At 39.3% G+C, this 23,524-nt stretch overlaps 1 protein-coding gene across 1 annotated transcript in view; it reads right to left on the bottom strand.

The window, feature by feature from the left end:
* Window positions 1-22,716: 22,716 nt before the first annotated feature.
* LOC134502169 (bifunctional heparan sulfate N-deacetylase/N-sulfotransferase 4) overlaps window positions 22,717-23,524 on the bottom strand; it is a 131,357-nt gene continuing 130,549 nt past the window's right edge. The window contains exon 14 of the mRNA XM_063310368.1: window positions 22,717-23,065. The gene's annotated coding sequence lies outside the window, so the exon portion shown is untranslated. The remainder of the gene's footprint in view (window positions 23,066-23,524) is intronic.

Genomic DNA, 23,524 nt, shown 5'->3' with positions numbered 1-23,524 from the left:
TCAACTTGCCTTAATGTGGAGTGTTGCACCCTGGAAACAATGTGATCCTCCTAATGGAGACCAAAAAAAAGTGATATAATATGTCTTATGAGGTGCTCTGCATTGCCTCATAGCCTCACCTGGCACTTGAGAAAGCTTCTATGCAACATGCCTACTTTGCTTTTAGAAGTGAGGAGACCATGTTGAAGTAAAAGCACCTCCTGGAATATCTGCATAGCCCTATTATACAAACAGTGCCATGCACAACAGTTTAGTGTTTTAATTGTCTGCTCCTCAGTGAGAGTCTATGAAGATTATCCTAACCTAAATAGCAGCAATTTCATTACTGTTCAGATGATCTGAAGTCAATTGTGAATTCTGCCTCATTAAGCCATGGTGAAGTTAGAAGTATGCAAAGTTTAAATCATGTTCTTCCTCATGCAGATGATAGATATAAGCCATAAGTTGGGGTCCCTTAGGCTTAGAGGAAGATTTGTAATTTTGAAAAGATGTTGCGGGTACTTTGGATCAAAGGCTCTGAGGAGGGCATAATTTCATTGCTTGATTGGATATAGCATTATGTGGCAATAGAACCATCCTATATGGCTATGGGAGTTGGAGTCCAACACATATAGTAGCATGACACACAACACATTGTGGAGGAATTCATCATTGAGCCTTTTAGTGTGTTTATTTTAAAAGACTTATTGTAGCAACAACCCTGGATGGCTCAAAAAACATAAAACATACTTGCTGATTTCTAGGAAAATCCTGTAATAAAAATATTATTTCAAATTAATATGAAAGTTTTAAAATTATGCTTTAAAATGGAAATACTGAATGTTCTAAATGGACTTCTGATGGGCTTTTGTGATGTAATGCTGCCTTTAAATTAGCGTCTTAGTCACTTAGTCAGTTTTTTAAATTGTGGTCTCAGACCGGTACAAGAAATATGTCCATAAGTAATCTGTAACCATGTATAAAACAGCCTAGCTTAAGAAACTGGTAAATAAAAATGTAAAACAAAATTAAAATACATCTATAAAACCACCTGACTGGGACCCATGGGTGAAATCAGAGAGGCAGACTAAGTCTAGGCTATGAATGAGATACACCTGTGTGGCAGGAACTTGAGCTGTCAAGGCCTGGAGGACCTTACATGCTGCTGCGCAAAATCGAGCAATGTATGCTGTAACCATAAGTAGCATCTGGCCATAAGCCAAGACTGAGCGATCAGGATATATTTAGAGGGAGAATATATCTGTCTCTGTAAAAGAGCAACGAAGATGTACATGTTCTCTGATTTCCAATCTCACAAGGGCAGAGCCTTTCAGCTAATGCTACTTTTAATACAGTATTTACCAGCCAAAACTACACAGCAGAGAGCATGACAGAGAGTGAGGGAGAAAGCTTTCCTGTGGCTGGGTGTTTGTAGCTGTAAAAGATAGCTGGCAGCAATGACTATGTTTCTAATATTTGCTGATGACAGGAAGGCTGGGGTCTTTTCCTAGATCCACTTGATGCTTGGGTTTGTTTTGCCTGATTGTATTCCATTTTGAGAGGGAAGAAGACCAGACTTTGGAGTTTAGTTATTACATTCTTAATTTAGGTAAATTGATAGTCTCAATGCAGTGGCCATGTGATCTGGGGATGGGGAATGTTAACATTACTCTTTGTCACGGACAGATCACTCCCTCTTGGCCCTAGAGTTTTTTGTAACTGCCCTCCACTGCAGGGAGGTGCGGAGTTCAGGCCTGCGTGATCAGCCTACACCAGGCAACTAATGGATCCAATAGCATTTCAGAGGCAGCTTGGGATTATTCCCAAGGCTCTGGTGCACAATTGGCTGAGCTCTTGGTCATAGTTTGGAATGTGCACAAGACAGGGGCCTTGGACCAGATCACGCCTGTGCGGACTTTCTATGATTGCAGATCCTGTGGATCCCCCTGCTTTACAGGGCTGCTCTGGGACAGGAAGTGACACAAGTAATGCCTAGAGCACCATGGAGGATGACTAGGAGCAAAGCTGACTGAGCACAGGTGGGAGCCTTCGTTAGGACTTACCTTGTGGCAATAAGACTGGTGAAGGCTTGCTTATCACATCTGCAGATAGTTGATTGGTGACCCTGTTTCAGGTGACCAGTCCTTTCTGGGGTAAGGAGGGAGAGGGGAAACCCTGCAGTGCTGCTGTGAGGACTACTCTAGGCATCTGTCAAAAAAAGTTGCTCAGCTTTGCTCTGAGTTGCATTCCAGCTGGCTGGACCTACGGAGGTGCCAGAGGCACTTCTAAGCCCAGTCATCTGGGAGCAGTTTGAGCTGGTTGATCCTGAGGAAATGGACAGGGTCCTTGTCACTGAGTTCTGCCACCTGTATTCTGGATCCATGCCCCTCTGTGCAGTTCAAGGCACTTCATGATTTGCCCATGTTGCAGAGCTGCCACACAGGCTGTACTGGCTTCTGGTTGCTTTCCAGGTGCAATTCAGAGTTCTGGTTATCCCCTTTAAAGTGGCATGGGTCCAGCTTACTTGCAAAAATGTGCAAAAATTCCCCTGCCTCTCCCTGAGGGTATCTGCCTGTCCTACTAGGTTAGGCAGGTGGGTGCACTACAGGTTCCTTCCCTTAAATGTTACCATCTGGAGAGACCTTAAAGATGTGCCTTTTCTATGGCTGCCCCTACCTTTTGAAACAGTCTACCTCATAAGATTTGGAGGGCCCCCACTCTGTTAGCCTTCTGGAGGTTATAAAGATCTGGCTGTTTGCCCAGGCATTGGGCTAGGATAGAAGTGAGCTTGGAAAATGCAAGTGTAAATGGATAGTTCATGGAATGTTGCTGTGCTGTGGTTATATAGTGTTGTTGTGGTGTTTGGTTGGTTTTATTTATTCTGTTTTTATTGGATATTATTGTGAGCCATTTAGGATTATCAAGTATAAGATAGGCAGCCATATAAGTTTTTAAATGAAATAAAAGAAAAATAAAGTTCTGTTTGCATGGCACTCAAATTCTGAGCATCATTCCATCACTAGATGTTACTAGAGGTACATGTGAAGGGTTGATTTGTTGGCATTTGTGTGCCACCTACTGAGTTAGACTCTGAGCTAACACTATAGCTTCATTTTCTAACCTCATTAATACTGAGCCATCTGGTTCTCTTGGCAAGAAACAGAATAAACGACAAGGTTATAACAGTGAAAAGAAATCTTTTAAAATATAACATTAAGCCAGCTTCAGGCCTTTTACAAATCACAGTGCCTACAAAAAGTGTACATACATGCTTGATTGTTAGCAGTATTAAAATGATATACAGTCCATGTGTCTCTGCTCAGTCACTTTTAACTGCAAACTTTAAAGATATACCTGACTGACATTATGCAGAATTATTACTATTTTTTCAAAGTAGTTTTTCTTTTAGTTATAAATAAGGTTTTATTTTACTCAGTAGCATAACATTCCCTGTGCAATTTTTTTTAACAACATTTTTCTTATTTTCATAAGCTCCTTGTATTTTATTCACTCACTCACTCACTCAAAACAGCAGAGACGGTCTTGTAATGGCAAATGCCAAGACAATAATTACAAGGCAAGCTTTTTTTCATTTTATTTAGTGATTTAGTACTGAGACAGCTTTGGTCATGCTTGTTGATGACCTGTGGCGGAGCAGAGATGGTTGTGGTGCATCCATCCTCGCGCTCCTTGATTTCTCAATGGCTTTCAATACCGTCGACCAGGGTATCCTTCTGTGTTGGCTCTGTGGGTTGGGGATTGGGGGCACCATTTTATGGTGGTTCTCTTCCTTTCTCCAGGGCTAGTTCCAATCGGTGTTGGTTGGCAGGGATAGATCGTCCCCTAGAACATTCATCTGTGGGGTGCCTGTTACATGTGCTATCAGATTGGCTTATGGTCACTCGCTCATGCATTCACAGCCTGTTGAGGCATATGGAACTTGTAAGCCCCCATTGCTTTCTACCTGGGTTTTCTGGATAGGTGTGGCTAAACACACAGCTCTGGTCAACAGCTGGGATATAATTAGGGACACACACAGATCACTTTCAACAAAACTCTGATGCACAACAGATTTTTTGGAATACACAGAGAGCCAATGAATTTAAAGTAGCAGCAAAACTTTTCTGGTTACAATGTACATTTCTCTTTCTCTCTTACAATGCACACATGCACACACTCACCCCCACTTACCCATGTCCTTCTCAACTAAACTTCCAGGCACTATCTAGAGGAAGAGAAGCCACCAAGTCTGGATCCAGGACAACTCAAAGAGTGGACAGGTTCCAGGACCACTTTTATCCACTGAAGTCCTTGCTATGTTGATTCACAAGACTGGCAGCTACACCTTATTGATTTACAAGTCTGGTAGCTGTTGAAGGGACTGGTGGGGGGGTTCCAGTGTGCTCAGGCCCAGCTTCCTTTGCTTGCTTCAGGTGACATTTTTCTTTTGTTTCCTTAATGACTTGTTTCCTTCTTATCTACCTCCCCAAAGGGATCTTTTAGACAAGATTCCTGGATTTTGTCCTCTCTGTTTACATGCATGCTTCATCTTTATGTTATGGCAGCTTCAGCCCAGTCTCACATGCCACAGGGTTCTATTCTCCCTCCCCTCTTTTTCAACATCTAAATGAAACTGCTGGGTGAGGTAATCCACTGGTTTGGGGACTGGTATCATCAGTATGCTGATGATACGCAAGTGTATCTTTCAACTCTGGGCTGGCCAAGTGAGGCTGTCAAGGTTCTGTTCCAGTACCTGGAGACTGTGTTGGTTTGGATGGGGAGGGACCATCTCCAACTCAATCCTACCAAGACTGAGTGGCTGTGGGTGTTTGGACTGCCCAGATCTGGGGACGTTCCAACTTTGACCTTGGATGGGGTTGCATTTCCCCATTCAAGATGGTGCACAATCTGGGGGTCTTTCTGGACTCACAGCTCCTGTTTGATGAGCAGATAGCAACTGTGACCAGGAAGGCTTTTGCCCAACACCATCTGGTATACCAGTTGTACACTGTCCTAGATTAGGGGGGCCTTCAGACAGTCACTCATGCCTTGGTCACCTCACGGCTTGACTACTGCAACATGGTCTACATGGAGCTGCCCTTGAAGACCACCCGGAAACTTCTGCTCCGTAATGCAGTGGCATGGGCAGTGATGGGCATGCCTTGATATGCCCATGTAACACGTCTGCATTGAGAGTGGCACTGGTTACCAGTTTGTTTGTAGGTGCAATTCAAGATGCTGGTTGCCACCTATAAAGCTCTACATATCATAGGGCCTGGTTACTTGAGGGACCTCCTGTCTCGCATAGTATCTGCCTGGCTGGTTGGATCTGGCAGGTTTGGTGCGCTCTGGGTTGGAAGTATTACTTGAATCAATCAGTTCTTTCGACTGGTTCTTGCCATTAGCCCTACTAAATTCCAACACATTTGAAAGGCATCATTTTGGACTTTCATGAAAGGCATAAAACATCTTTCAAATGGGTTGGACCAATTGTTGGACTATAATTTCAAGAATCATGGAGTTCAATGAAAATATTTGTTGACTAACAAATAATCTGCATATTAGCCCCTATTGTACTCATTGGGGCTAACTCTGAAATGAAATAGTTATGGATTACAATTTCTTTAAAGAGCTCCTTATACTTCTAGTGCCAAGGCTGAGTCAAAGATTAAACAAAATTAATTCCTTGTCTCTTACTAATCTTCTGCATTGCCAGTCGTTTTTATTTTGTTGATTTCATCTCCTCTTGATCCAGTTTCAGAGCAAAAAGACTAAAAACTGCCTGGGATGCTGGCAGCAGCAGGATAAAGAAAACATGGCATAGACATTGTAATCAAACTTGGGTTGGATGTTTTATGTTGCTCTTTGTTCACTGTTCTGCAAAAAATATTGATGCATTATTCAGAGCATTTCTGTGCTTGTTTCTGATAGAAATGAGAAATTCTAGGTTCTTCAGGGAAGTTTTAGCCAGCTGCTTAGTTAATGACTGACCTTACTAGTCAAGGAACTGATATGGCCAAGCAAATAAAGAAAAAATATTTCTGTCACAAATAAAAAAAAATCCACTGATGAAGCAGTAAAGCAGAGGTGGGCAAACTGGTGCCTCTGAATTCCATTTTTGTGACTGTGAGAACCAGCTCTGACTACTATTGCTGAAAGTTAACAACAAGGTTTCCCATGATAGACTCTGCAGGGTCCAAGAGGGAACTTGGGGCTGTGCCTGAGGCTTTGATGCCATGGTCTGACTGAGGGCTTGGTCAGTGCTTGGAATAAGAGGGTGACTAGGGTCTTGGATTGGCTCACATCTGTGCACACTCTGCTCATGGTTCCTGGTGGGCCTCTGGTTTACAGAGGACCTTCCTAAGATGAAGTGACAGAAGAGATGCCTAGAGTACTGCTACAGAAAGCCTGAAGAGAGAGACTGACCGACCACAGGTAAGAGCCTTTCTTAAAGATTGCCTTGTAGCAAAGAACAAATGTAATTATTTTTCTGCTCTTATTGTGTCCATCATTTGCCATCCAATACCTTATTTAGGGTTACCCAGGGTGACCCAGGCCTTCTTGGGTAAGGAAGAGTCAAGAGGACAATGTGAGGAATACTATCAACCTCTGACAAATAAAGTCATTCAGATTCACTCTGAGTGAGACTCCAGCTGGGCAGATCCTACAGAGGTGACTAAGGCACAGTCTGGCCCAGTTATCTGGGAAGAATTTCAACCTGATAGTTCTGAGGAAGTGGACAGGGTTCTTGGGGCTGTTGGGGCAAACACCTGTGTGTTAGACCCATGCCCCTTATGGTTGTTAAAGGCTCCAGGGTGGGGTTATGTATTTGGCTCAAAGGAGTGACAAATGCATATTTGAGAGAGGGTGAAAGAGCAACATATGGAAATTAACCTTGTTTTGTCTGGATAGATAGCTCTACTTAAGAGTTTTAAAGAGGGCACTGGCAATGTAATAACTTGTAATTCACACAGCTTGTCTACCAGCTTTATGTTATTTTAAGATCTTGTGAAATCACTTTATTTTGTTTTTCACCCTAGCACACAGATTTGCAAAGTGTTACAGAATCTCGCACTAATTATGGCTTGATGAAACATGGCAAACTTTTGCCTTCCCTCCCTTCCTTCCAACAAATCTACCCACAATATGGTTTCTTTAAGACCTGTGCCTTTCTGACAGTTGGATGTCTCCTTGTAATTTGTCTATATTTAGGCCCTAGAGTAGGACATGTAGAAATCTCCAAGTATCAAGTTTTTGATTACAGAATCCTAGAATAGTACTTCATCATCTAGTCCAACCCTCTGCAGTATCCATAAGAGCACATCTGACAGATGGCCACCAGTTCTGTTTGAAGACTTCCTACAGAAGAAAAGCCACCACTTCAAGTAGCAGCCTTTTTGACTGCCAGCTTTTACAGCTCTTCTGGGTGTTGAGCCTGGAGCTATTTCCTTCTAGTTGGAACTCACTGGTTTTGGTTCTGCCCTCTGGAACCGTAAAGAAGAACCCAGCTTTGTCACACTGCTGGGTTATGTTGAATTTCTATTTTTAAATAGCAATTTTATTAAAAATTACAATTGTAACAATAAAAACTAATGCAAACTAAAAAGAAAAAGAAAAAAATAGAAGGTGCAAAAAAGAAAAAAATAGAAAGAAAAATAGAAAAGAAAGAAAAAATTAAGAATATAGTAAACAAAAAGAAAAGAAATATATAAAGAAGTGACTTCTCCCTTCACCACAACACGTATAAACAAGTTTAGTAACTTATCACCTTCTCTTAAAATACAACAAATGATCTCTTCTTCCCATATCCCATCTCTTATCTATAAACAAATCCTTAAAGCCTCTTCATTTCAGTCCTGATGTCAGCAAAATTCCATTAAGGGTTACCAGATATAACAACATATCTATTTCAACCTTGATCAAATAAACCAACTTTATATTTCTTCTTTTTACTTTTAACAATCTTGGTCTTTTGTCCCTTCAAATAATGTCCTAGAACTTATTTTCTTTTCATTTTTTCTTTGTCCCTTCTCACAAAATTCTTCAAAGCTTTAACAAGCCTCTTTTGTAAATCCAATATAGGAAAATTATACAGGTCACTCTCTTGGTTTGTTATTTGTATATCCCTTTTAATTATTAAGACATCAGGTGGTTTCTTTTGTATGTCCAGTGTAGCATCTTTTTCCATATCATTCTTGTAGCCTGTCATTTTAAAATCCACTTCCAGATCAGTCTTGATCTTGTCAGGTAGAACTTGTTCCTTGTACATAACATCTTTTAAACACAGTCTATATAGAGAGGCAGACACTCTTAACATTAACTTCTGGGTCCATTGTTAAAACATATCCTTCAATATGTCCAATGTTAAAATATTTTGCTTCATTCTGTATTTGTAAATCAAATTTAAGTGTTCTTCTCTTTTAATTGCAATCTTTAGTGCCTTCTGGTTCCCTCTAGTGTCCAACCTTCGAGGTCCCATCCTATCATATTTTTTTTAAAGAATTCAAAACAAAAGCATTTTCCCATGGGAAGGATTCTTATAATTAATTCCAAAATCCTTTTTCAAATCCAACTGGACCCTTAGTCTGTTGTAACGTTCCAAAATCAAAGTACTAATCACCCTTTTGCTGTTTATTAATTTTTTTAAAAGTCCTTAAACTAGTATTTAAAACTTCTTTCACTAAGGATTGAAGGAAATTCACCTGGTGTTCTCAGACTTGCTGATCCAAAGGTTCCTAATAGCTGAAAAGCAGTTAACAAGCAATTTCTGAAAGTGATTAGAAAAGGAAATATGCAAACCCAGTGTTTCAACCATGGTTTGTGCATGATGGCTACTCCCTCATCTCCCAGAGCTCTAAACCCACTGGAGACTGCTGTCTTGTGGTGTCCTCATGAGGAGCAACTGTCTGGAGCACTTGTGGGCAATCTCAAGTCCTCTCCTTGTCTGGAGAGGAATTATGAAGAGCTGGTCTACTCGCCAGTTCTTAATTTTGTCGTGGTCATTGGCTCTGGTTTCAGTTGAGTTGTCTTCAGTTTGCCTCCAATGGAACTATGTAGTCCGCATCTTACCATTTTATTTATGAAAATATGGTGAGAGGCTCTGCTGAGGTCCTAGCCCTGACCATGACATCCCCCTGATTTATTAAGGTAATAACTATATCAAAGAAGGAGATTGGATTGAAAAAACTGATCCTGGCTCCAACAAATTAAGAAGTTCTGCCTTCTCACTCTCATCTATTACCAATTTGCCACTTTCTTCTTTCAACAAATCTACACATTTGGCTTTTGTTTCTTAATGATGATGATTTAAATCATCATCATCATCACCATCATCATCATCATCATCATCATCATCATTTTTCCCTTCACCACAAATGTCACCTTTAGTATCTTGTTTTATAGCATTTCCTATTCTTCCTAGATCTTTTCTCCTTCAGGATTAAAAGTCTTACCTTTCTTTGGAGTTCATCAGAGACCACCCTTCTGAACTTTAGTATGTAGGTCTGACTCTTCTCAGTTTCCCCTCCCATGAATATCACAAATTCAAGGATACATGGTAATTTCCCCCCAAATGTCACATGTACTTCCTAACCATATTTTTTCCTGGTGAGAATTCTATCCAAGGTAGCAGCATCCGTTGTTCCTCCTTCCACCTACTGACAAATGAGGTTGCAAAAAGAGAACAATTTGTTACATTCTGACTCTTGGAAGAGTTAGATTCCCAGCAGATGTCAGGATAATTGGACTCTCACATTATTAGTATTGCATGTCTCTAGACTAGTCATGTGACAGTGAAAGGCATCATCTGTATCTTCTGCCTGCCCAATACAATTAACTCCTATGATGGTATCACTTTTGTTTCTCCTTCATTTTATACCCAAACACTTTCGATGTGATATCTGTGCTCCAAATCTGAATGTCCATGGATAGATAGATAGACAGACGGATATCTAATGTAGTGCAATACACTTTTTTTCTTGGATCTGTTTCCTTTGAATAATTTGTAGCTTTCATTGCTAGGTACCAATCATGATTATTTTCCCATCAAATTCTATTGATGCCTATCATATCATATTTATCTTTCTGAGTAAAAATGTCTAGTTCTTCGTATTTATGTACTACACTCTATGTGTTGATATAGAAATATCTGAGGTCTTGCATGGCACTACTTACTGACTTTTTTGTTGTACTTCTGCAAACTGAATTCCAAGCTTCCAAACATTTCATTCTCGGTTTTTATAAGTGGTAACTTGTCTCTCCCAGGAGTCCTTTGTGAAGGTAACACATTCCATTGTCGCTGAATTCAAACTCTTCTCAGTGATGCCATCTACATAGCCAGTTGTTGACTTCTGAAATCTTGGCTTTTTTCTTCTTTTTGAACTGTGACCCTGAACTGGAAACAGTGATGAGAAAATCTATTTCTGCTTTCAGTTTCTTCACCTTATTGCGCAAGGCAACTTAGCTTCCACAATTTTATTTTTTTTTTGCAAAATCTCTTTTGGCTATGTAATTCATTCCCACATAAATCAAATGGGTAGGACAATGGGTTTGAATAGTTTTGGTAACTTTTCCATCATGTTCTGGATATAGGCACCTGTAAGGCAACATATGTCCCATGACATCATATTGGATCTAGACACAGCTGCCTTGGTTCCTCTCAACAGGGAATCACCTACACCTCTTCATTCCCAAGATCTCTCTTGGGGTTCTTCGATTCATGGGAACTTACTTGTTTTCCACAGTTCTGTAAAAAAATTTCCTCAGGAGACTGTGGAACATCCTCTAGCAGGAGAATCTGGTACTGGATCCAGAGCTCCCATGGTAGCGAGACCCTCCTGATAATCCTGTTTCTTTATGTTTGTCCTCCCTGTTTTCTTGCTTAGTGAACTGCATATTTGCAAGGTGTTACAGAGGCTTGTGCAAAAAATAGCTTAATAAAACATAACAGATTCCCTCCTTCTCTCCTTCCTTCCTCCCTCACTACCCAATTTCTTGATAACCCATTTCTTTAAAACAAATCATATTAGCTAAAAGTGATTTGTTTGGGGGTAAAGAATCCAAAAGGAATCAGCTGCATGTTGGGATACAGTTCTTGGAGGTGATGAAAATTACAGTCTAATTCCTTTGAAAAGCACTAGTTTGGGGAAGACTCCAGTAAAATATATTTAAAAGCAAGTAGATATTACAAGAAAAATAAATCCATCTCCAGAGATTACATTGCCCTCAAAAGGAAATCAATCCCAGGGTATCATGGGAACTACTAATCATTCACAATGTTTTCTGGTCACAGTTAATTCTTTTCCTACTGATACACTGTGCCTTTCATGAAATATAATCCAAATGTAACAGTAAATGTCCTTTGCTATTATTTGTAAGCGTTTAGACAATTTGTTTTTCATATCTTATTATTTGAGACCTGCTAGTGGCTTAGTGCCTTTATACTTCCAGAACCATGCCCATCTTGCCTTCAGTTTCCATTTCCAAGCAGAGGATGAATCAGCATAAATAACTAAGCAATAAAGGCTGCAGCAGTGAGCGATAGGCTGCCTCACTTGTTTGAGACAACCTGCTCCATCAAAGGCAGTGATGCCATGTGGGAAGAACTCCAATTAATCACACGGAGCAAGACATGGGCGTTGGTGTTTAAATAACTATGAAGCAATTGTTTGTTAGCAATGTAAATTATGTAATCCAATCTGGGGATAGCTCCCTAACTGCAAAAAGGTAGTCTATCAAAATGTCATTTACTAGAGTATGTACAGTCAAGCTATTACTGTTAATGCTGTTCATGTAGTTAGAAATTTTGCTTAATGATTAATTTGATGGAGTCTGAGTGAATCACTGCTGATTACTCTTCCACTTGGACATCTTCATGCCTGATAAATTACCTTTTATTATATATTTTTCTCTCATTCCCATTCTAATAGACCATGAGAAAAGATGTTGGAATGATCAGGATGCTGCAGAAGACAGGAATACAAAGTGAAAATGATGATGATGATACAACTTTGGGATGAACAGAAAGGTACAGAGTAAACAAAACCCTTTGTTTCATGTATTAGATTTGCAGTTAGACCCCTAAGGCTTGATGTGGACAGGATAGAAAAGTCTTGTGTGTTGATTTGCATAATACTGATCCAATTAGATTAAATGTTGGGTGGAAACATGGATATACTTGTAACAAGCCCCTAATTTTAATATGAGTAATATAGTCTGCAATACACATTGCTGACATACAAATTCTCTCTCCTATATGCCATGGATTACATCACCTACTTATTTATTTAATCCATTTATAGTTCACATCTTACACCCAACTTATCAAAAGTTGGGCTTGTTGTTTATTCATTCAGTTGCTTCCAACTCTTCATGACTTCATGGACCAGCCCATGCCAGAGCTTCCTTTGGGCCGTCACCACCCCCAGCTCCCCCAAGGTCGAGTCTGTCACCTCTAGAATATCATCCATCCAACTTGCCCTTGGTCGGCCCCTCTTCCTTTTGCCTTCCACTTTCCCTAGCATCAGCATCTTCTCCAGGGTATCCTGTCTTCTCATTATGTGGCCAAAGTATTTCAGTTTTGCCTTTAGTATCATTCCCTCAAGTGAGCAGTCTGGCTTTATTTCCTGGAGTATGGACTGGTTTGATCTTCTTGCAGTTCAAGGCACTCTCAGAATTTTCCTCCAACACCACAGTTCCAAAGCATCTATCTTCCTTCGCTCAGCTTTCCCAATGGTCCAGCTCTCATAGCCATATGTTACTACAGGGAACACCATTGCTTTAACTATGAGGACCTTTGTTGTTAGTGTGATGTTTCTGCTCTTAACTATTTTTTCGAGATTTGTCATTGCTCCCAAGGATTAAGCATCTTCTGGTTTCCTGACTGCAGTCAGCATCTGCAGTAATCTTCACACCTAGAAATACAACATCTTTCACTGCTTCTATATTTTCTCCCTCTATTTGCCAGTTATCAATCAAGCTGGTTGCCATAATCTTGGTTTTTTTGAGGTTTAGCTGCAAGCCAGCTTTTGCACTTTCTTCTTTCACCTTCATCATAAGGCTCCTCAGTTTCTCCTCGCATCAGAGTGGTATCATCTGCATATCTGAGATTGTTAATGTTTCTTCCAGTGATTTTAATCCCAGCCTTGGATTCATCAAGCCCAGCACGTTGCATGATGTGTTCCGCGTACAAGTTGCATAGGTAGAGTGAGAGTATACAGCCCTGCCGTACTCTTTTCCCAAACTTAAACCAGTCCGTTGTTCTGTGGTCTGTTCTTACCGTTGCTACTTGGTTGTTATATAGATTCCTCAGGAGGCAGACAAGATGACTTGGTATCCCCATACTACTAAGAACTTGCCACAATTTGTTATGGTCCACACAGTCAAAGGCTTTAGAATAGTCAATAAAACAGAAATAGATGTTTTTCTGAAACTCCCTGGCTTTTTCCATTATCCAGCGGATATTGGCAATTTGGTCCCTAGTTCCTCTGCCTTTTCTAAACCCAGCTTGTACATCTGGCAATTCTTGCTCCATGAGTTGCTGGAGTCTACCATGCAGGATCTTGAGCAAGTTGGGTAGATTATGTTAAATTAAAAATAACATTTAAAAGTCATTAAAATCCAAGGTATATAATATTGTTTTAAGAATTCATTAAAACTATGTAAAAGAGGTGGAAAGAGGAAAAAAAAATCCTATTCTAACACAAGATTCAGAGAGGGATGGCCCTGGTGAAGAGATAAGTAATTACATCATGGTAGGCATCTCTTAAGTATGAGGGAGGGAAGAAAATTCCAAACAGTTGGTGATGATTCATGCATACATAGGAGGCCAACCCTACCCCCCACCTCCCATTCAGAGGTTTAACTTCCAGGGTTAATCCTGAAAAGTAATAGATATCTCAGTTCATGTGAAATGGTTTAATATGGATTTAACCAACCTGAACACTAAAAGGGTGGTGATTTATTCTAGAAACAGAACTAAAGGACATCTTATAAACCATCTAATCAAATTTCCTGACAGATGAAGGAAATCCAGACTCAAAGCATTGCAGCAGGTTGTTTGATAGATACCAAATCACAGCAATTATCCTTGATAAATAAAGCCAGCTTTATAAATAGAGGCTTCTTAGAAAGAGGTACATTTGTGATTCCATTCTGATAAATTATCAATCCCTGAATGAAGCCACTGGTCCTCTTAATTCTTTTCTCATTGAGAAATATTCAGGTGTGAGGATGAATTGATTAGTTATAACATAAACTATAGGGTAATAAATGATCACAAATGCTAATTTAATTTTATTCCCTCTCTCCAACCCCTTCTTTCCCAACTTCAATTTTTTTGTCAGTGTGGGACCATATTAACAAATTAACAGTTCCTGACTTTGTCTCCATCCTACACATTCTTTCTCTCTTTTCAATGAGCTTGTGCAATTATAAAAACATATGAAATTAATGTGTCAAAAAGTCACTCTTAATATTCCTGTGACCCATTTCTGTTCTTACTTAAAAGACTTCATACTAGCATAAAATATTTTTTATTAACTTTCCTAAATGCAACACTGACTATTGGCAATTCAGCAAATCATACTACAAGGTCCTTCATGAAACTGAAAATTAACTGCATGGCTGCTATTGACTATGAACTTAAAAATGAATTAGCAAGGCATTTGTAAGAAGAAGCCCAGAATATCTGATAAGGTTTATAATTAGATCTTTCAACATTTATGGCACTTTTAAAGAAAAAGAAAATTTCAAATTTCAGCTTAGATCATCAAAGGGGGATGGATCTACACAAAATTATGATAGTCTGGAAGAAATGTGGTCATCCTCAACATCATTCCTCTATTTAACTAGCTATCCTAAGCAGTTATCAGGTATACATGAATTGTACTGAGTCTACATTCATTCTGTATGCTTAAAAAATTACAAAGGGCATGACTTTCTTCAGTGGAATGAGGAGTTGTCAGTTCCCTTACCTACTACAGTTCTTAGACACATTTAACTGCTGTTTTGTAGATTGAGGGATTGTCTGGAGCAAAATAAAATTGGGGCAGTGGAGTGGGCTGCAGATTATTGGATGAAAATCCATTGGATGACTTACATTCCATTTGAGCAACACTAAATATTGCCATAACTTTTAATTAAAAATCAAAAATTTAAATGTAATGTTGATTTTATGTTCAATCATATTGCTTGCTCATGAAGGATCACAATCATTAGTTCATAGAGAAGAACAATTATAATCTCTGACACAAACGCTTGCCTAACGTGGTTTGCAGAAATTATGATATATGCGTAAACACCCAGGAGTCCCATAGCTGAATCAAATATGGTTTGGACCTGGAAAAAGTAAGCCAACAGTGTTTCATCCTTCCGATAGCAAATAATTAACAATTAATAACCAAGCAGCCAATTATAATACAACCTTGATTAAGTGCTTTAACAACTTTAGGCATAAGCTTTAATGATAGGTATTGCCTACTGTAAATATGTTTTCCTTTTTCTCTTGACTAAACTTGGTTAAAGCATTTCAGCCAAAATCATGCCACAGTTGAATTGACTTTTAGATTTTTTTTATTACTTCCTAATTAAAGAACTATTAAACATAAAATATTCTTTTCTATGATAAGAAAAAGGAAAAAAAAAAGAATTATCCAATATATTCCTCTAAGCAAGGCCTATACCTAAAATCCACCCATCTGTGTTTATTGGAAGGTATGGGAAGTAGCATAGCAACCACTTTTTCCACTGCTAGTTCAGCTTCACAGAATATTGATTTTGTAGAGATGTTGATAGAAAGCTATTAAAATGACTTCCTTTAAAATCAGCTGGACTTTTTGATTTCAGGGCTCAGAACTAGTATCAGATGTGTAAGTCACTTGCATTTTGTTCCAACAGTCTGATGAATTTGCTTCAGAAACTATTTCAAAAGAAAAGAGTGGTGATGTCCTTGTTCTTGTCTAGCTAAGATGGGGCCCAAGGATGTGTGAGAATATCCTATATTTCACGCTATGCGGATATCTCTGCAGGCTCCCTGATTCCTCACACGTTATGGAATTCTCAAGGGATAAGGACTGTTGTTTTCTCGGCTTCAGACTGGGTAGCGTGGGCAGCCAGGGATGATTGGAAATTTGCATAAACAGAAACAGGTTCATGGTAAGATCCTTTTTTCATTTCCAACAATAAAATAAGCTAAAAAATCCCAAAATAAATCTGACAGAGATTCTCAAGCACCCTGAGATAAGGATAGGTAAAATCCTCTTTTTTTCCAAGGGAAGAAAACTTTTGAAAAATTAGAAGATTGATTTTGGCACAGCATTAACCCCAACGCCCGCTCCCAAATTAAAAAAGGGGAAAAAATGGTTGCCTCCCTGCCTCCTACATTCGTCTCATCCTTGGAAACTTAAAAATTAAAAGTGCTGCCTCTCAAAGCAAGGGAACCTTCTCTGCTCTAGAGCAGTGATACTATTGGAAAGAAACCTAGTTGAAACCAGGACTTTTTAGACTGCTAAACAGCAGGTGAGACTATTTTGGATGCAGAAGTTACACTACAAAAATAAAACACATACATTTTTGTAGTTCAACAATCCACAAGGCTTATCTTTTCTTGCCCCCTTTAAGAAATACTTTTGTGCTTTCAGGAACATCCATACTTATACTCTAAAAGTGGATCCTGCAGCAAATTGTATGTACAAAATGGTTTTATTTAGGATAGGAGATATCTCACCTCTCTCCTTAAGGTAATGTCAACAGAATTTATTTGTTGAGATTTCAGGGCAGGGTTTGTTATATTAACAGGAAAATTTATCCCCTAACATCTCCTGAGACTGAGACTTTGGAGGTTAAAAGTCAGATTTGCCAGATGCAAAATTTCCCCCCTTGTGTCAGCTTTAATATCATCAGCTTAGTTTCATGGCTTGCATTTTAATTAAATGAAACACAAATTTAGACAAAGAAATTCAAGAAACAAGGGGCAAAGGGATTGTAATAATCCAACTGAGACATCATTAAATGCAGAAGTTAAAGACTTCATTTTGCACCTACCCTACTAAATACTGGAAGTACATATTTGGGCTCCTATCTCTCCAGTAACTTAGATAAATATGTGTGTGTTTTTTAATGTGTGTGTGCAAGTGTGCTTGATTTGTAATAAGAAATGGAGAAAATAGCAGCTGATAATTTAATCAAAATGAATTAAAAGCAGAAGGCAACCTACCAATCTGTGCTGTAGTATAAATTCTTTCCATGGCTATCTTTGCTTTTGTATGTGCCTTTTTATATCTAAATCTAGACTGTCATAACTTTAGGGAATTTCTGTACTGTAATAAGAAAGAGTGAACAGTGAGCTTTCCTGTTCTCAGTTCAGAATTAGCTCATCTGAAGAAGACAATCTGGACTGAATGTGACCAGCACCCAAATTAAGCACAGTTTTATTACACTAGATATAGACTTCAGTACATTCCAGGCTGAGGATATATCTTAGCAAAAACTCCTTTCTTAAAATAAGTATTTTTAATAAAGTGGTTAATTGCATCTTTACCAGAATGTTTCATTTTCTTATAATGATAGGCCCAGTAAAAAAAGATCACATTACCCAATTAAGGCTTCTAATTCAGTCAGAAAAGCATTTAGACACATGAATATTTAGACAAAATTCCTTCTTTAGTAGGATTTTGATCTGGAGAAAGTTACAGCAAATATAGCTGTACAGATAGTCCTCAGCTTACATCCATTTGTTCAGCAACTGTTCAAAGTTATGGTGGCACTGAAAAAATGGATGTATGGCTGATCCTCAAAGTTCTGCCCATTGCAGCACCCCCATGGTCACATGATTGCAGTCTGGGTGTTTGGGGGTCCAGCTCACGATTACGTCGCAGGGAGCTGCAGTCATGTGATTACCATTTGTGACCTTCCCTGCCAGCTTCCCACAAGCAAAGTCAATGGGGAAGCTGACAGGGAAGGTTACAAGTCACTCCAGCAAGTGTTCCTGGTTTTTTTCCTGCCCGCAGCATCACCATCATCAGAGCTGGTCCTCCCAGGTCCTCCCCTGACTCATGTGCAGCCTGCACTGGACCTTCCAAGCATTCCTCTGGCCTCCCCGGGGCACACCCACACACCCCTGTGGCACCCCTGTGCTCCTTACCTGGGACTCCTGCCTCTTCCCACTTTGTGACCTGAGTGGCTTTGGGTTACAATGGTTACCAGGGCTGCTGTCACTAAGCGATGAGGTCACACTTTATGATGATAAAGCATTTCTTAGCGATGGCAATCCCAGTCCCAATTGCCTTCATAACTTGAGGACTACCTATACATCTTTCTAGCAAACTCAATTTCCTTTAGTGCCTGTTGTTGTGATCTAGTTATAGCCTTTTAAAAAGGAATATCACATCTTGGTTGCTAAAAGATAAAAACCTTTAAAAAGCTTGTCTGAAGTCCTATAAGAGAGTATTTCAAGAGGGTAATGTAACATTCCTGATTCATGCTTAGATTAAATTATGTTGGTGAACAGTGCACTCTTGTATTAGTTATATATGCAAAGCCGAGAAAGAAAGGGAGACATTATTTATATGTTTTTAGAGAATTTCCTAAGAAGACTACAAATGCAGTTTAATGTATAACCAAATTTCATACAGTGACAGAGTAATTTTTTTTCTCTCCTTTTTATCAGCATTCTAAAATGAGACACCATTTTGGTTGATGCAAAACAAAGAGGATATTATAATAAAATGTATACAAGAAATACTAGCAAAGAATATTAGTCTTAAACTAGTATATGATGTTGAATACTTAAGGTTATGCATTAAAAACACACTTTGTCTTTAGTGAAAATGTATGCCTCCAAATCTGACTTAAAGATGTGAGAAGCTGCATCTTGGAAATATATATGTTTATTTCAGAAAGAGAGAGCCAGTCTGGTGTAGTGGTTAAGGCAACGGGCTAGAAACCAGGAGACTGTGAGTTCTAGTCCTGCTTTAGACACAAAGCCAGCTGGGTGACCTTGGGCCAGTTGCTCTCTCTCAGCCCGCGGAAAGAGGCAATGGCAAACCACTTCCAAAAATCTTGTCCAGAAAACTGCAGGGACTTGTCAGGCAATCTCTGAGAATTGGACATGACTGAATGGATTAAAAAAAAAAATCAGGAAGAAGGCACATAAAATTTGCAGCAGCTTCTGCAGATCAGTTATATTATACTGCATTGTGCTTTTGTTTCTTGTTTGATATTGTGAGCTTCCCAGAGTTGTTTCGGGGTAGGGTGGTGCCTAAATCTAAATAAATAAGTGTGATAATAATGTACTTTTAACTCCTCTTGCCTGCATTATGAATAGGATTTGGTGCAGTCTACTATTGTAAGCTAAGTCTAGTTTATGAGGAAAAAGTAAAGCATAAACTATACATAGCATTTACTAGGAAATCACACTCAGTGTGGAACAAGTTCGCCTCTCCAGTGCCTGCTACATATTCTGCAGAACAGGATTTCACAATAGGTTGCCATATTACATTCTTCAATGTTTGCTAATTAAATTAAGCAATTGATCAGTCCTTTGAAGAACTGGTTCAAAACGTGGAATATATTGCCCGATCGCAACTGTCCATACAAGGAGAAATTACAGGTAGTTCTTGTTTAGCAATTAGTTCTGTCGGCTTGGTTGTTAAGTGAAGTGGTCACAAAGTGGTCATGACTGTGACCATGCTTACGATTTTACTTCAGCTTTCCTTTGCTTTACAAACAGCCAGGTAAGCCCAAAGGGCGGTGAAGGTTTCTAGAATTTGACTCACAAGGAAGCCAGGTAAAAGGGCAAACCTTATAGCCTTTTTTCCCCACTCCCTGGCCCTTTGGAGTGCACACCCCAGTGCTGTGATAGTTAGCAAGAAGATAATTGATATTTACATTTACATTCATTGAAGAGGAAGGAATTACAAGAAAGTAAGCAGGCATACATTGGGGAATACACACTGAAAGGAATGCACTAGGGCCACCTGTTTGCTGAGCATGCTCACAGCTGCGAGCCGCAAGCCACTTAGGCAAACAAAAGCCTTCAGTGTGAAACCGTGGTGATAAAAACATGATAAAACAAACAAACAAACTGATTGGGGTCTTGTCAGTGTCAGGCAGCAGCTGGCTGGAGGGTTCTAATCAGTTAATTAAGGTCACAGAGCTGAGCTTGTTAACTTGCAGTTAGTACTTTTTAGGGACATGCCATGCTCTGGAGAAAAGCATCTCAGGAAGAGATTGCTTCTTTAGGCAATCTCTCCGCTCTGGGGGCAGGGTGGGGTGGGGAAAAACTGGTCAGGCACAAGACAATGCATGCTAGCTGACTGTAATGGTGAACATGTGACTGAGAGAGAGATGCTGCGAAGTTTGTAAATGCAGGCATTGGTAGCAAAGTTACTTTTTCATCACTGTCATTATGGTTACTCTCCAAGGCAGTCACTAAATGAGGACTACCGGTACAATGCTTCCTCTCCATTACTCCCTACAAGCCCAAATTTACAAGAAGTCTCTGAAATCTTGCTGACATGAGATGCGATAGTTCTAATGTGGTCCCAGGTCCAACAGATACAGGATCCATCCTAAGAAGAATTTACAACTTTTCTGTTTGTGCTGGAGGGGAGGGGTTAATCTGAAATGTTTAGAAGATGGGTCTTTGCCTTTTAGAAACATTCTTTTAAAATTGGCTGTCCCTCACCTCAGGCTTTGGAGATGAATAGATGTGCCTGTGAATTTTTGAATGTGGTGAAGGAAAACCCCCAGCCTCCTTCTGAGTAAGCCACATCAGCAGGGAACGAGTGTTTCTAGACCAGTGTTTCTTAATCTTGGCAACTTTAAGATGTGTGGACTTAAATTCCCAGAATTCCCATGGCTGGCTTGGGAATTCTGGGAGTTGAAGTTCATACATCTTACAATTGTCAAGGTTGAGAAACACTAGTCTAGACTGTGCTTGCTGTGCTTACAGGCTGCTTTGGCAGAGGAGAAAGGGAAAGTGGTTGGAGAAGGACTAGAGTGATGGCAGATGCCAGCTGTTGGCAAAAAGCAAACCAAAGGCAAGAAAACTGATTTTAAATGTTGCAGCTGCTCAAAGATGTCTGGAATGAGGCAGCCTATAGATTTACTGGATAAATAAGTAGACTTAGCAATTTTAAATAGTTAGACTTGAACTTGAGTCAAAGGTCATAATCTTCAGGCTTGTGCGTATAAAGCTAGGGAGCCTGGGCTTTCCCTGAAAAGCTTGCACAGGCAAGGAGAGAATGAATTTTGACACACAGCCAAACCTGAGATTCCCTAGGCAAGAGGGAAGTATGAGTTAATTAGCCATTCAAAGCTGTTTTCCTCTGCCTTTTTGGACAGGGAAAAGGGGAGTGAATTGTGACAGGTGGCTAAATCTGTACTCCACCTCTGCAGGTATGTATAATACTATTTTCTGTGACCTGACTGAAATGCTTGGAGTAAATTACAAAACAGGACAGTGCAGGTCAGCTAGGATGCATGGTCAGCCTACTCAAGAGGCCACACCGAGCCTTCCCTTCCACTCCAGTCCTCAGAGATGTAGAGAGGCTTAGGCCACTGCCAGCTCTTGACCCCGTTATCTGACAAGCAGGAAAAATCAAGTGTGATGTACTTTGAATATATTTAAATAAAAAAATAGCAATTATATACATTTTGAGACTTGCTTCCCTCAGTAGAGAAAATGATTGGATCTTACTGCTGTGTCCTGCTGTTATACAATTCAAGGCAAATATCCTCATTTGACTTTCCTCACTAGAGAAAATGAAAAAGCTGGGGCATTTGGTTGCACAAATACCATGGGGACTTCTTAGATAGTGGGGAAGGGAGGGAAGATTAGGAGTGAAATTGAATAGTTTAAGCATTCCAGCAGCTATAAGCCATTTTTCAGTGTTATTGTGATGCTGTACAATTGTATGTTATGTTTCCTGATCATGCCACCAGCAGGCATCAGAATCATGTGTGTGTTGTACTTGGAGGAAGCAGGAAGAAAGGAGAAATGTTCCCATTATCTCTTCTAAAATTTAGATCTGCCCTCTTTCAAAATTAAGTCCTAGTGAGGTTTCTCCAGATGGGTTAGGGTGAACTTCAGAATGAACTTTAGAATTAGATTAGAATCTAGAGGAGTATTCTCCTGCTCTTTCAAATTGATGGACCATATTTTGGCATAGATTTAGAATCAGATTAGAAGCTATGTTCACACAATCTAAACAGCAGAGTTCCTTCTGAAGCTGTATTATACCTCAATAATTGTTTCTACCCTGGAGCTGATGCAACTTTCTTTGAATCTGGGTATGCAGCATGATTAGTCAAAGGCAAAATGTGGTAGTGATGTTAATCATGTTTAATTAATTAATTAAATTTATTTATTTAAATAAATTTATTAAAATTAATTAAACATGATTAACATGATTCAGACTGAAACTAAAGATTAACATGTTAGGTTAGCAGCTGTTAGATTATGGCTAAGTTGCTTGTTTATGCATTATGCTGGGAATGGAAGGTGAATCCTTAAATGCTGAGCTGCTGCTTCTTCAGTGCTGGGTGACCTTGTGAACAGGTAACAAGAACAAGAGAATGGTGTCAGTAGGGAAGCTGAAATTCGGAAGAGAGAGCAACTGGGATAAGGGGAGTTTCCAAATATTTAGAAATCCTGTGAAATGATGGAAAGTCCCCTCAGAAAATTGCAGTAGAAGTTTTTATTCCATAGAAGTGTGAAGAAGAAAAAGAAAAGTGAGGCACAAGTTTGATACCATCCCCTAAACAAATAAATAAAATAAACCCCAAATAAATCTAGAGATGGAAAATTATGTCTCCTGTAGTTTCAGCATCAAATATATATGGAGGAAATGGGATTTGCAGTGGCTAGATAGAAAATAATTTATTTCAAGGCAGTTAATATGAAAGTATCAGAATTAGTTTCCAGTGGGTAGACTATATTTTCTGTCTCTATTTTTACAAATCCAGCTTCTGCAGACAGAAGCGTTGTCACCACTTGTGAATCTTTATTCATCACTGTAGTTGTAGCAATATTGGGAAACATCGAGTCCTGGGATCCACATTTTTGAAACTGCATGGGAAGGATGCACTGGATGCAGAAAAAAGAAAACATTTTTTTTAAAATGTAGATAATTATTCCCTTTGATAGCATTTTGACATTAGAAACTGTCATTCAACTAATTCCAATTCAATAACTACGGCTTCCTCTTCTTCATAGAATCCTGGGACCCATAATTCCATAAAAGTGCTAAGGTAGTCGAATCATACATTTTTCTGTAGTGTAAATACTGTATGCTTTGAGACAAAAGGTTTCCCCAACACTTTTAAACAGCTGAGTTGTTGCTTACGTGTTCAAAAGTGGTGAGAGATTCTTAGGAAAAGAATGCAAATTTTAAGAAAGCTTGTAAAGGCATTGTGAAACCATGTGAGAGTTTTTAGGAAATCATGAAAGAAAGGGAAGTATGAGTATTAGCAACAAAGATAATTTTTCAACACTATTTCTGGAGGGAACACACCATAATGGAAAGATCTTTTCATTCAGAACTAA

Source organism: Candoia aspera, chromosome 8 (genome assembly GCF_035149785.1).
Source record: "Candoia aspera isolate rCanAsp1 chromosome 8, rCanAsp1.hap2, whole genome shotgun sequence".
NCBI lineage: Eukaryota > Metazoa > Chordata > Lepidosauria > Squamata > Boidae > Candoia > Candoia aspera.
This window is presented reverse-complemented; position numbering and strand designations above follow the sequence as displayed.